The 15,499-nt window shown below is 40.1% G+C and overlaps 1 protein-coding gene across 1 annotated transcript in view; it reads right to left on the bottom strand.

Moving 5' to 3' along the window:
- DCDC1 (doublecortin domain containing 1) overlaps positions 1 to 15,499 on the bottom strand; it is a 469,967-nt gene that overhangs the window by 112,026 nt on the left and 342,442 nt on the right. The window lies entirely within an intron of this gene.

Below are 15,499 nucleotides of genomic sequence, written 5' to 3'. Positions count from 1 at the left end.
AACTTATTAAGAATGACATAGGAAGAATTGCAGGCATTCATTTTCTAAATTTCAGGGCCCTTTTCTGTAAAGTCAAAGGGTACTATAAAATGTGTCAGCGAGCCACACGTGCAGATATTCACATTTCATGTAGAAAGCCTTTTAGATTGCAAGTCTCTAAGTAGGTCTCTGTGAGAGGCAAGTATTCAGAATATCACTCTTTTCCCAAGAGACAGCAGGTTTTGACTGTGGAACACGTTACATTAATGAATCTTTGTTGGCAGCTGGTGAGGGAAGCTTCTGGGTAACATAATGCATTTTTCCTAATACCGTGTTAAAAAGAGCCATGAGCTGTGCTCCAGTTACTTGGGAAATAAATCAAAAGAGTACAGGTGAACATTATTTTTTGGTATTTATTTGGAGATAGATATTTCAGAGTTTCAGAAAAGTTACACAAAAAGCTGCCCTATATCTTTGCCTAAATATATATAAATAATGTGTGAGGTGATAATCTGAGACTTACATATGTCTTGATCCTCATCAAACTTTCATCCAGTAGTAGTAGAATCCATTGATGATTCTTGTTCCAATCAATTATTACATGACTGTTGTGAAAGGTCACTTGTCTAACTCAGTCACTCCTTCAACAATTATTTCTTTTGGAGAAGGAAATGGCAACCCACTCCAGTATTCTTGCCTGGAGAATTCCATGGACAGAGGAGCATGGCAGGCTACAGTCCATGGGGTCACAAAGAGTCAGACACGACTGAGTGACTAAGATCAACATTTATTCATTGGCATTCTACTCTGAGAAAAAGCCTATCTTCTTTATTTCTTCATTTATTTACATCAGTGTTGACACATAAGTTCTTATTTTATTCAGAGGTCCGCAATTCAATATCATTATTTATTTTGATGCTACAATGGTCAAGTGAAGGGTTTTGAAACAGCGTCTGTGGCACCTCAGGTAAGTTCTCCAAAGTTTTAGAAGCAAATGGTCACTTTGCCTTCAAAATATTTTTGAGGCAAAAAAAGATTGTGTCCTCTTGTTTGAAAAGAAACACTAACAAATCTTTTCCTTGCTTAGAAACCCCTGTCTAGACACATTACTCTTTCACAGCACAAAATCTCTGTTTTGCTCCCAATCCAGGGCTGCAGTTAATTACATGAGGAGACAGATGCCGAGCAGCCTAAGGCTTTCTCTGCCACCGCGGCGAGGCTGAGCTCCACTCAACAAGCACGTAGTGAGTGAAGACAAATGCTGTTTGACAAGGCAGCATATCCCAGCACCCAGGGATAGAAAACAGACAGGCCACTCTGTGTTCCCAAGGAAAGACAGAGGAATATCAAGCAGATTGTTTCTGACAGAAATCATATCACAGCCGCACTTCCAGACAAAGTCCGTGTGAATGAAATGATACACTTTCTGTTTCCCATCTTCCCCTTTAACAAAAAGCGAGTGTATGAAAGGTACATTGGACATGACAGCTCAATGCAAGGTGGTTAGCAAGATTTTATAAGCCTGGTTTCCCTTTGGAGATATTAAAGAATCAGCAATAGTTCATCGATTTGGATACAGTAGCTATTCCTCTTGATTCTAATGAATTTCCTGGTTCCTAAATACTACAGTGTAAGTACTCTATGTTCAGTGAATGTTGTGTCAAAATAGAAAATTAAAGTTATGGGCAGTCTGTATTACACAGGAAGAAACAGAAGAGATAAATTAGACTTTCCCATAGTTTATTAAGCAAACATTGGCAGGACAAATACTTTTCTAAATACAAGCTCATGAGAGCATATAGGCAGAAGTTATCTTCAGAGGCCACTTAATGAAATATTCTTAGTCATTAATGGATATAGGCATACAAGTAAAATTTCCTCATCAAATAGCATCATTTGGAAGGTAAATAGTATTTTTATTCAATGTAGACATAGTTATGCCAATGCTTTACTCTTTAGTTGCCAATGAATGTGAATTTGAGTGATTCCTATCAAAGCATAGCTAAATTATTTTATTACACTTGTTTTTAACATCTTTGTTTTTCATTTGGTTCATTGAGGCGGCTTAAATGTCATGTCACAGAGACAATAAATCAAATATGTATGTTCTAGCCAACTGCTGTTTTCAGAAGTCAAAAAAGAACCGAAATACAACCTGCTGTGAGCCCAACTGTTGGATGAAAGACCAACAACAATGGTCATTCCCAAAGGAGAAGAGGGAGAGACACCAAACAGATATTCAGGGAAGTGTCATTTCTGATCAGAAAGACCCAGAACATGCTTCCTGCAGAGAAGATAAAAGTTCTCTTTAGAGGAAGTAAAAGAAATAGAAGAAACTGGTTCTCAACTTGTGGCACAATTTCTATTGTTTTAAATAATCTTTCAATTATTCCTCCGCTTTTCTTATGCACTGTGTCCCCTGTATGTGTACATGTGTGTGTGTGTGTGTGTGTGTGTGTGTGTAAGACACATAGAAGAGCCCTCTAATATAAAGTGGGAAGGCAGGAAAGCCTTGCAGGAGGAAATGATACCATGGCTGACATCTAAGCCAAGACTTTAAGGATCAGTAGGAGTTAGTGGGGCAAAGAGAAAAGATCCTAGTTTAAGGAAATTTCACGGGCTTCCCAGGTGGCACTAGTGGTAAAGAACCCGCCTGCCAATGCAAGAGACATAAGAGATGCAGGTTCAATCCCTAGGTTGGGATGTTACCCTAGAGGAGGGTATGGTAACCCACTCTAGTATTCTTGCCTGGAGAACCCCATGGACAGAGGAGCCTGGCGGGCTACAGTCCATAGGGTCACAGAGTCGGACATGACTAAAGTGATTTAGAACTCACACACACATAAGGAAACGTCACAGGCAAGACTTGGATGAACAAGCATAATATGTCAGAGCGGATAAGAGAAGTGGAGTGTAGACTGACCAAAAAAACATGTATCCGGAAAGACAAGGAGGATGGAACATGGCATACTTACAGCCCAGGCTAAGGAATGACATACCCATCAAGGATTTTAAACAGAGCAAGAACAGGGTAAGAAAGTATTTTAGAAAGAACACCAGTGTGTAAAATGTGCTAAAACTGAAGGAAAGGTAACAAATTTGAAGGCAAGGGAAATTTTCAAGAAGTTGATGGACTTACAATGTCTTAGAAGTTAATTGTTGAGAGTGAGGAAATAGTATGCATGATGGGTAGGTTTCTGCTTGGGCAACTGGTGGCTGGTGATGCTTTTCATTGAGGGAAGGAGCTTCACTGGGGGTATGATGATAAGTTTTGGAAATGCTGAGATGGGGCTCCTGGTAAAATTCAAAAGAAGATTTTCAACTGCCTATCACAAAATAAATTTTTTGTCCTAAATTATGTATGAGGAGATATATGAGAACCATTCCTGTAAATTTTCAGGGAAACAACACACTTGAATGTGTGTGTGTGCTCAAATGGAACCAAAATTTGATGCAATGATTATATCATCAAATTGTATACAAATCCGTTTCAATTGTTGGACTATTTATGTTCAGTAGACTGAATGCTAGATTTCTTTCCAATATGAGAAGCTAATCTAGAATGCCTAAACCAAAGATCAGTCCTGGGTGTTCTTTGGAAGGAATGATGCTAAAGCTGAAACTCCAGTACTTTGGCCACCTCATGCGAAGAGTTGACTCATTGGAAAAGACTCTGATGCTGGGAGGGACTGGGGGCAGGAAGAGAAGGGGACGACAGAGGATGAGTTGGCTGGATGGCATCACCGACTGATGGACGTGAGTTTGAGTTAACTCCAGGAGTTGGTGATGGACAGGGAGGCCTGGTGTGCTGCGATTCATGGGATCTCAAAGAGTCAGACACGACTGAGTGACTGAACTGAACTGAACTGAAACCAAAGAACTAACTTATTGTCCTTTTACATTTTATTAAAAAGCAGTATTTAAGGGCAAGCCAGGGGATAAGCTATAATGAAGTTAAGAATACAGTTATGGTCAGTCTTCTTTGGTTCGAATCTCATATTACTTCTAAATAGCAGAGTAACCATAGGCAAATTTTTCTCTGTGCCTTGGTACAGTTTCCTATCTATAAAATGGAATGGAAGATAATACCTATCTCACTGAGATTTAAAACAGACAATATGTCTAAGCATTGCTGCTGCTGCTGCTGCTAAGTTGCTTCAGTCGTGTCCGACTCCGTGCGACCCCATAGATGGCAGCCCACCAGGCTCCACCATCCCTGGGATTCTCCAGGCAAGAACACTGGAGTGGGCTGCCATTTCCTTCTCCAATGCATGAAAGTGAAAGGTGAAAGTGAAGTCGCTCAGTCGTATCCGACTCCTAGCGACCCCATGGACTGCAGCCTACCAGGCTCCTCCATCCATGGGATTTTCCAGGCAAGAGTACTGGAGTGGGGTGCCATTGCCTCCTCCAGTCTAAGCATTAGAAGTGCACTTTAGTAAGAACCGAACATATGTTTGCCACTATTTTATAACAGCTGTTAGCGTATCTGGATGGATGGGTGGATGGATGTATATTCAATTCTCCCTGAACCCATCATGCAGAAATTAAGAATAGCAAAACATATATTGCCTTCAGTTCAGTTCAGTCACTCAGTCGTGTCCAACTCTGCGACCCCATGGACTGCAGCATGCCAGGCTTCCCTGTCCATCACCAACTCCTGGAGCTTGCTCAAACACATGTCCATTGAGTCAGTGATGCCATCCAACCATCTCATCCTCTGTCATCCCCTTCTCCTCCTGCCTTCAATCTTTCCCAGCATCAGGGTTTTTTCCAATGAGTCAGTTCTTTGCATCAGGTGGCCAAATTATTGGAGCTTCAGCCTTGGCATCAGTCCTTCCAATGCATATTCAGGACTGATTTCCTTCAGGATCAACTTAGTGAACTGAGATATCTCTTGTTGCAATACAGCATACTTAATAATATCTTCAAAATAATTAAATATTCAAAAGGTTGATTTATTGACTTGCAATATCTATAATATATACACACATGTGCATGCATGTGTATATAAAAATCTTTACTTGGTCAATCAAGCAACAAACTAAAACATGGTGTCAATACTCTATAATGACAACTTCTTTGTTAAAGATAGACAATTTCTTATCTCTATCAAGTGACCCATCAAACCAGCAACCCACACTGTTTCTGTTGTCAGTCCACCCTCAGCAATGGCAACTTCCTTACACTTCCTGGATGCATGGTCCACCACAACCCCATCATCAACCCAGACCTTCTGTGTGACCTGCTAGCCTGCTCTGCTTTCCCTAATCTTTTCCTGGGTCCTAGGGCTTTCTTGGTGGCTCAGATGGTAAAGAATCCACCTGCAATGTAGTAGACCTGGGCTCGATCTTGGGTTGGGAAGATCTCCTGGAGAAGGGATTGGCTACCCACTCCAGTATTCTGGCCTTGAGAATTCCATGGACTGTATAGTCCATGGGGTTGCAAAGAGTCAGACACTGAGCAACTAAATGACTTTCACTCACTTCACTCAGCATGCAGCTGCAGTTAAACACAGAGCTCTACTAACTGGTCACACCTCCTTTTCACCCAGTCCAACTTCAAGGGAGCTCTTGCCGCTCTAAGCAATCATTTTAGTCACTCAGTTCATTTAAATTCAGCCCAGTTTAATAAAAGCATACTATATGCAGAACATTTTGCTAGGCAATAAAGGATAAAAGAATAAGACCAACTCTGCTCTCAAAGAACTTATAGTCTGCTGCTGCTGCTGCTAAGTCGCTTCAGTCGTGTCCGACTCTGTGTGACCCCAGAGATGGCAGCCCACCAGGCTCCCCCATCCCTGGGATTCTCCAGGCAAGAACACTGGAGTGGGTTGCCATTTCCTTCTCCAGTGCATGAAAGTGAAAAGTGAAAGTGAAGTCGCTCAGTGTATCTGACTCCTAGCAACCCCATGGACTGCAGCCTACCAGGCTCCTCCGCCCATGGGATTTTCCAGGCAAGAGTACTGGAGTGGGGTGCCATTGCCTTCTATAAGCATGCGGCAAATGCCTTCCAGACAGGAGGGGGAAAATGGTGTAGGATTTCAAAGTTTTTCTTCTCTCCTTCGGATCATTTCCTCAGTCTTTAACCCTCAGCCAGTGACCACAACTTAAAATTCCCTGAGATCATGGCTACTTGGTATAAATCCCTAGAGAAACATTTTTCACCACCTTCATACACTTCCAGCTTCTAATACTAATTTGACCCTTCTCTCCATTCTCTCCATTTTTTACTTTGATCTAGCTCCTGTTACTGAAAAGAGACCTACTTTTCTCCTTCTTGGCCAACATCTTCAACCTTTTCTTCTCTACTGTCCAATATACATGTAACTCCTCTTCCTTAAGAGAGACCACCCAGTCTTTATTTTAACTTGATCCATGTCACTGTCAAACCTTTCTGTTACAATTCAACCCCACATATATGAAACATTTTTCCACCTATACTGTCAAAATTCTCTCAGTCATCATCAACTTATTCATTATAAATCAGGTCAACACCTTTTCCCCTAGTCTCCTTCTTGATGTTTCTATAGCTATGGATACAGAGTATCATTCAGTTCTCAAAACTCTCTCTGCAGTTAGCTTGAGGGACACCACACAGTGGGGCAGGATCTCTTTTTCATTCTCCAACCAGTATTTGTTGGTTTGTTGACTTATTTATGTGTTTAATATTTCCCTTCCTCCTAACTGTGAATTGCCTCCAAGGTTTAGTTCTAAGCACCAAGTCTCCCCTTTTTATAGATTCCCATAGAGAACATATATATTCTCACAGCTTATCTCTGGGCGGATACCTCCCAAATTTCTAAGCCCAGGCCTGCTCTCTCAACAAGCATCAGCTCTTGTGTCTACAACAATCTACTGAATAGAGCAGAGGCTCTGGGATCAGACTACCTCAACCCAGCTTCCTGGTCTGTCACTTACCAGCAGTGTGTATAATTGGGAATGTTTAATCTCTCCATTCCTCAGTTTCCTCATCTGTAAACTGAAGGGAAATATATTGCCTTCCTCAGTAAGTGATAGTAAGAATTTAATAAGATTATGCATATAACAGACAATACTTTGGATCACAGTACAGACTCAATATATATTAGTTCTAACAACACTATTGATAATATAGTAGTAAAACTGTAGGTTTTAAATTTCATGACTATAGATAAAAACTAAGCAATTAAATGAAAAAAAAAACCACTCATGATAGATCAAATAACAATCCCTCTAAGATTGTTGTCTTCAAAAATTCTAATAAATTCAAAAACTTAGTTTTAACTTTGATCAACACTGTTCTCTCATATTTACATCTAGAAAACACATTCTGTTTTCTTATTAAATGATTCTCCTCTCTGCTCCCTAGTGCTTGTTGTCACCCCTACCATTCCACTAAGGCCTTCTTCTCCCCATCCATCCTGAAGATCATTATACAGACAGACTCCATAGAAGGATGGAATAGTGTTGGAATAGGGACAGACCCTGCTTTGTAACTAACTTGCTATACTAGATAAGTCTCTTAAATTCTCTAGGCCTTAGCTTCCTCATGAGTAATTCAAGGAGGTTGGATTCTATTTTCTTTAAACAAGTTCTAAAATTCATAATTCTTGAAATTATGAAGACTATTGTAACTTTTAAAATACATGTACCCTGTAAACAGGAAGAATAAAACAGAAGTCCACATTATTAAGGAACTCAGATGTGAGATAAGAAAAAGTTTCTAGGAAAGCTGAGAAAAGGCAATGTTTCTTTTCTTATCTTTTTTTTTCTTTTTTTTTGCTATTTTATTTTAAGAGTTTAAATTTATTTTTTTATTTATTTTATTTTATTTTTTAACTTTACAATATTGTATTGGTTTTGCCATATATCAACATGAATCCGCCACAGGTATACACGTGTTCATCTCAGTGACAATGAGGGATTAAGCAGGACCTCTGATAGTGACATTTGTAACCTATTCACAAGGAACTCAGTTCGAAAGTAAAGCAGTCTTGGAAACAATGTTGTCTTGAAATGGGACCATTAAAGATTAAAGATTTGCTACCATTAAAGATCTGCTATCAGGTGACTATTAGGATTCCTAATATTCCAAAATAACTGGTTCTTCATTCTCAACAGGCTGAAAGGTGAAACAATCCAAGAATGGGACATTAGTGTCTGTATTCCAGAGGCAGAACAGTGTAGTTATGAAGGGACTGGCAGATGAGAGTTTAGAAACGTCACTGGAGAGGGAGAGAGGAAGGGACTGAGAGGCTGGCACTGAATGGATCCTTTGTGCTCTCCTTCAAGTGACCTGGGATGGTGGCAGAACTTGTGTTTAGGGGAAAACTGATCAAAGTGCCAAAATGTGCCTTTACTTCCTGTCAGTAGACTGCAACAAAGTAGGAGTAGAGGGCAGCCTTGTTCCTACAGCTACTGCAACCCTCTACAAAATGAGGGCTTTAATAAGACAGTGAAAGAGTTCCCTGGAAGCAGTTGTGAACACGCAAAGTGACAGGACACTGACCATCTCCCTTCCTCAGAAGGATGAGCAGACCTCTTTTAAGGAAGTTAAAAACAAAGCAGTCTCCAAAGGCATGACTGATTCATCAGAGAGAAGGAAGCAGAAGGAATATTCAGAGGAAAGGGAAACAGCAATTTGTTCACCAGAAGATGGGAGCTCCAGAAAGCAAAACATAAGCTTTGAGAAAGAAGAATGGAAGGGGAGCTTGGGTCAAGGAGGAAGTGTAATTAAAGAGATGAACGTTCTCAGAGAAGCTTTTTTTTGTTGCTGGTTAGTCTCTAATTCATGTCTGACTCTTTTGTGACCCCACTGACTACAGCCTGCCAGGCTCTTCTGTCCATGGAATTTTCCAGGCAAAAACACTGGAGTGGTTTGCCATTTCCTTCTCCAGGGAATCTTCTTGACCCAGGGATTGAACCTGTGTCTCCTGCATTGGCAGGTGGGTTCTTTACCACTGAGCCACCAGGGAAACCCTAGGCAGTAGGGTAGATTAGTCCTTAAGAGTCCTTAAGGGTACTGGAAGCTTCTTATATAATAATTCACCAAGAGATGGAAGAGAGGGAGAACGTTGGGATGAGTCAGGAGCTCCAGCATGGGCATGGTTAAAAGAGCTGCTGTAGGTGTTTATTTATTTATTTATTTATTTACATTTTTTTTCTTCTACTTTTTTTATTATTTTATTTTATTTTTTAACTTTAAAATATTGTATTGGTTTTGCCATATATCAACATGAATCCACCACAGGTATACACGTGTTCCCCATCCGGAACCCTCCTCCTTCCTCCCTCCCCGTACCATCCCTCTGGAGCCTATTATACAGAATGAAATACGCCAGAAAGAAAAACACCAATACAGTATACTAACACATATATATGGAATTTATAAAGATGGTAACAATAACCCTGTGTACGAGACAGCAAAAGAGACACTGATGTACAGCACAGTCTTTTGGACTCTGTGGGAGAGGAAGAGCCTGGGATGATTTGGGAGAATGGCACTGGATGCTTGGGGCTGGTGCTGTAGGTGTTTAAAAATGTTTCTTTTTATTGTTGTCTCTCTCCAGTGTGACAGTTTCTTGGGACCAGATATTCTATCCTTTGTTTCTTTTGCATCAGACATAGCACTCATTTCTACACAAAAAAGACATCAAACCAAACTACCAGTTTGACAAAGACAGTGGTTTAGATTCAAGAAGACTGGGATGCTTACAAGTAGAAAACAAGTTACACTGAAATGATCATGAACTATGTTGGCCATTCCTGTAGACGATGCTGATTGAGCAGGTTTTCAACTGACCAGGGCAAGGGAATATCTTCACATAAGTAAAATAAATAAATGAAATAAAGTAAAACAATTAAAATTTCATACTTAATGTAAATGTTTTAAATGGAGAATTTTCAGAAATGGATTAAAATGAATCACAATGAAAAAGGGAGTTTAACACATGAGTGCTCAAAGCACAGGAGTGGAAAAGGCAAAGACGGAAATGTCGAAAGTAATTACTTCCTTATTCAGGACATATAGAAATAAAAAGACTGCTACTGTAATAATATTAGATTTCAGAAGTTAAGATAAAATCCATGTCCAATAACAAGACTATATAAGAAGTCTTTAGTTTGTTTCAGGACACATTATCATCTTCATGGAAGAATGCTTTGTACAAAAGAATCTGTCCAAACAAGTCAGATATCCACCACTATCCTGCAAAAAATTATTTTTTTAATAAATAAGAACAGTTTAAGGTATAGTGGTTCATATCAAGATATTTAGTTTCTTCTGTAAATTTACAAATTTTTTGACAATCTTAAAATACGCTTCCAAGCTCCCTCAGCTTATTGGTAGAATTAATTTTCTTGCTGCTGCTTCCTTCCAGATACCACCTACAGTTCCCTGCTGCATGACCCTCATTATGAGCAGTTCATATTATGTCAGTTTGCCTCTAGAAAGCTAGCAGGAAAGTTTCTCATGCAAGTGTTCTAAGATGAAGTCTCAAGTAATGTTGTGTAATGAGAGGGTGACATCTAATCATTTTTGCTATATTCTACAATTGCACTCATCTCACACACTAGTAAAGTAATGCTCAAAATTCTCCAAGCCAGGCTTCAGCAATATGTGAACTGTGAACTTCCTGATGTTCAAGCTGGTTTTAGAAAAGGCAGAGGAACCAGAAATCAAATTGCCAACATCTGCTGGATCATGGAAAAAGTGAGAGAGTTCCAGAAAAACATCTATTTCTGCTTTATTGACTACGCCAAAGCCTTTGACTGTGTGGATCACAATAAACTGTGGAGAATTCTGAAAGAGATGGGAATACCAGACCACCTGATCTGCCTCTTGAGAAATTTATATGCAGGTCAGGAAGCAACAGTTAGAACTGGACATGGAACAACAGACTGGTTCCAAATAGGAAAAGGAGTTCGTCAAGGCTGTATATTGTCACCCTGTTTGTTTAATATATATGCAGAGTACATCATGAGAAACGCTGGACTGGAAGAAACACAAGCTGGAATCAAGATTGCCAGGAGAAATATCAATAACCTCAGATATGCAGATGACACCACCCTTATGGCAGAAAGTAAAGAGGAACTCAAAAGCCTCTTGATGAAAGTGAAAGTGGAGAGTGAAAAAGTTGGCTTAAAGCTCAACATTCAGAAAACAAAGATCATGGCATCCGGTCCCATCACTTCATGGGAATTAGACGGGGAAACAGTGGAAACAGTGGCAGACTTTATTTTTGGGGGCTCCAAAATCACTGCAGATGGTGACTGCAGCCATGAAATTAAAAGACGCTTACTCCTTGGAAGGAAAGTTATGACCAATCTAGATAGCATATTCAAAAGCAGAGACATTATTTTGTCAACAAAGGTTCGTCTAGTCAAGGCTATGGTTTTTCCTGTGGTCATGTATGGATGTGAGAGTTGGACTGTGAAGAAGGCTAAGCACTGAACTCAGTTGAACTGTGGTGTTGGAGAAGAGTCTTGAGAGTCCCTTGGACTGCAAGGAGATCCAGCCAGTCCATTCTGAAGGAGATCAGCCCTGGGATTTCTTTGGAAGTAACGATGCTAAAGCTGAAACTCCAGTACTTTGGCCACCTCATGCAAAGAGTTGACTCATTGGAAAAGACTCTGATGCTGGGAGGGATTGGGGGCAGGAGGAGAAAGGGACGACAGAGGATGAGATGGCTGGAAGGCATCACTGACTCGATGGACGTGAGTCTGAGTGAACTCCGGGAGTTGGTGATGAACAGGGAGGCCTGGCGTGCTGCGATTCATGGGGTCGCAAAGAGTAGGACACGACTGAGCGACTGATCTGATCTGATCTGATTATTCAGAAGCGAGTCTCAGGTTTGCTCGCCTGGAAGGAGAGGGCATTTAACAGGGCATGACTCACAGAGAGCTATTTCAGGGCGTGTCCCTCACAGAAGATAAACTGACGTAATCAATTTTGTTGTAAAAGTATTTTAATGAAGAATATTTTAACTGTCTTTCATTTTTAGCTTTAAAGACTTTTGTCTCAATGAATTCTCATAAGAAATCTATAATAATTTAATACTATAAATATCTTTAAAGAACAAATATGTACCTAGTTTATGTAACTAGGCAATTCCTTAGAATATCTTTAACCCAAAGCCACTGTTCTGAATATAATTTTTTTTAACCATTCTCTTTTATTCAACATTCATCATTGGTATACAATAATTCCTAAGTAAATAATATAATTTTCCTTTTCTATTATTATACTAATTACTCATTTTTCAATGGTTTTTATGAAGTGTTGAAAGCAAGTGTTTTTGTTAATTCTCCTTAGGAGAAGAGCTTTGATAATCTGGCATTAAGCAGTAATTTGCCATTAAGCAGAGTATAAATTTCTTAAAGTAATTCTCAATTCAGTTCAGTTCAGTCACTCGGTAGTGTGTGACTCTTTGTGACCCTATGGACTACAGCACTCTAGACTTCCCTGTGCATCACCAACTCTTGGAGCTTGCCCAAATTCATGTCCATCCAGTCAGTGATGCCATCCAACCATCTCATCCTCTGTTATCCCCTTCTCCTCCCACCTTCAATCTTTCCCAGCATCAGGGTCTTTTCCAATGAGTCAGTTCTTCACATCAGGTGGCCAAAGTACTGGAGTTTCAGCTTTAGCATCAGTCCTTCCAATGAATATTCAGGACTGATTTCCTTTAGGATAGACTGGTTGGATCTCCTTGCTGTCCAATGCACTCTCAAGAGTCTTCTCCAACACCACAGTTCAAAAGCATCAATTCTTCGGTACTCAGCTTTCTTTATAGCCCAACTCTCACCTCCATACATGACCACTGGAAAAACCATAGGTTTGATTAGAAGGACCTTTGTCAGCAAAGTAATGTCTCTGCTTTTTAATATGCTGTCTAGGTTGGTCATAGCTTTTCTTCCAAGGAGCAAGTGTCTTTTAATTTCATAGCGGCAGTCCCATCTGCAGTGATTTTGGAGCCCAAGAAAACAAAGTCTCTCACTGTTTCCATTGTTTCCCCATCTTTTTACCATGAAGTGATGGGACCAGATGCCATGATCTTAATTTTCTGAATGTTGAGTTTTAAGCCAACTTTTCCACTCTCCTCTTTCACTTTCATCAAGAGGCTCTTTAGTTCTTAACTTTCTGCCATGTGGGTGGTATCATCTACATATCTGAGGTTATTGATATTTCTCCCAGTGATATTGATTCCAACTTGTGCTTTAACCAGCCTGGCATTTTGCATGATGCTTCCCTCATAGCTCAGTCAGTAAAGAATCTGTCTGTAATGCAGGAGACCCAGGTTCAATTCTTGGGTCAGGAAGATCTCCTGGAGAAGGAAATGGCAACCCACTCCCATATTCTTGCCTGGAGAATCCTATGGACAGAGGAGCCTGGCAGGCTACAGTCTGTGGGGTCGCAAGAGTCAGACATGACTTAGCAACTAAACCAACCAACCAACCAATCTGCATATAAGTTAAATAAGCAGAATGACAATATACAGCCTTGATGTACTCCATTCCCGATTTGGAACCAGTCTGTTGTTCCATGTTCAGTTCTAACTGTCGCTTCCTGATCTGCATACAGATTTCTCAGGAGGCAGGTCAGGTGGTACGGTATTCCCATCTCTTTAACAATTTTCCACAGTTTGTTGTGATCCACACAGTCAAAAATTTTGGTGTAGTCAATAAAGGAGAAATAGATGTTTTTCTGGAACTCTCTTGCTTTTCCGATGATCCAGTGGATGTTGGCAATTTGATCTCTGGTTCCTCTGCCTTTGCTAAATCCAGCTTGAACATCTGGAAAGTCACGGTTCACATACTGTTGAAGCCTGGCTTGGAGAATTTTGAGCATTACTTTACTAGCGTGTGAGATGAGTGCAATTGTACAGTACTTTGAACATTCTTTAGCATTGCCTTTCTTTGGGATTGGAGCGAAAACTGACCTTTTCCAGTCCTGTGGCCACTGCTGAGTTTTCCTGGCATATTGAGTTCAGCACTTTCACAGCATCATCTTTTAGGATTTGAAACAACTCAACTGGAATTCCATCACCTCCACTAGTTTTGTTTGTAGTGATGTTTCCTAAGACCCACTTGACTTCACATTCCAGGATGTCTGGCTCTAGGTGAGTAATCACACCAATCGTGGTTATCTAGGTCATGAAGATCTTTTTTGTATAGTTCTTCTGTATATTCTTGCCACCTCTTCTTAATATCTTCTGTTTCTGTTAGGTCCATACCATTTCTGTCCTTTATTGTGCCCATCTTAGCATGAAATGTTCCCTTGGTATCTCTGATTTTCTTGGGGATGGCCTTGATACCTGCCTCCCGTACAATATCATGAACTTCCGTCCACAGTTCTTCAGGCACTCTATCAGATCTAATCCTTTGAATCTATTTGTCACTTCTACTGTATAATCATTAAGGGATTTGATTTAGGTCATACCTGAATGGTCTAGTGGTTTCCCTTCTTCCTTCAATCTAAGTCTGAATTTGGCAATAAGGAGTTCATGCTCTGAGCCACAATCAACTTTCAGTCTTGTTTTTGCTGACTGTATAGAGCTTCCTCATCTTTGGCTGCAAAGAATATAATCAATGTGATTTTGGTATTGACCATCTGGTGATGTCCATGTGTAGAGTCTTCCCTTGTGGTGTTGGAAGACGGTATTTGCTATGATCAGTGCCTTCTCTTGGCAAAATTCTATTAGCCTTTGACCTGCTTTGTTTTGTATTCCAAGGCCAAATTTGCCTGTTACTTCAAGTATATCTTGACTTCCTACTTTTGCATTCTAGCCCCCTGTAATGAAAAGGACATCTTTTGGGGGCATTAATTCTAGAAGGTCTTTTAGGTTTTCATAGAACCATTCAACTTCAGCTTCTTCACCATTACTGCTTGGGGCATAGACTTGGATTACTGTGATATTGAATGGTTTGCCTTGGAAACGAAGAGAGATCATTCTGTCGTTTTTGAGACTGCACCCAACTACTGCACTTTGGACTCTTTTGTTGACTATGATGGTACTCTTATTTCTTCTAAGGGATTCTTGCCCACAATAGTAGATATAATGGTCATCTTAGTTAAATTCAAGATTCCTAAAATTTCAATGTTCACTCTTGTCATCTCCTGTTTGACCACTTCTAATTTACCTTGATTCATGGACCTAACATTCCAGGTTTCTATGAAATATTGTTTTTACAACGTAGGGCTTTACTTCCATCACCAGTCACATCCACAACTGGGTGTTGTTTTCGCTTGGCTTTGTCTCTTTCTTCTTTCTGGAGTTATTCTGGAGAACTAATTCTGAATTCGTTCTATTTTTTTTGCTTTCACTATGAATATGAGAGATATATGGATTATGCAAACTAATGCTTATTTAGGAAAGTGAAGTGAAAGTGTTAGTTGCTCAGTCGTATCTGATTCTTTGTGACCCCACGAACTGCAGCCTACCAGGCTTCACTCTCCATGGACTTCTCCAGGCAAGAATACTGGAGTGGCTTGCCATTTACTTCTCCAAGTGATCTTCCCAACCTAGGGATCAAACCCAGGT

This window comes from Bubalus bubalis, chromosome 16, assembly GCF_019923935.1.
Source record: "Bubalus bubalis isolate 160015118507 breed Murrah chromosome 16, NDDB_SH_1, whole genome shotgun sequence".
NCBI classification, from domain to species: Eukaryota; Metazoa; Chordata; class Mammalia; order Artiodactyla; family Bovidae; genus Bubalus; species Bubalus bubalis.
Note: the sequence above shows the minus strand (reverse complement) of the source record. Positions and strands in the feature narration are given on the sequence as shown.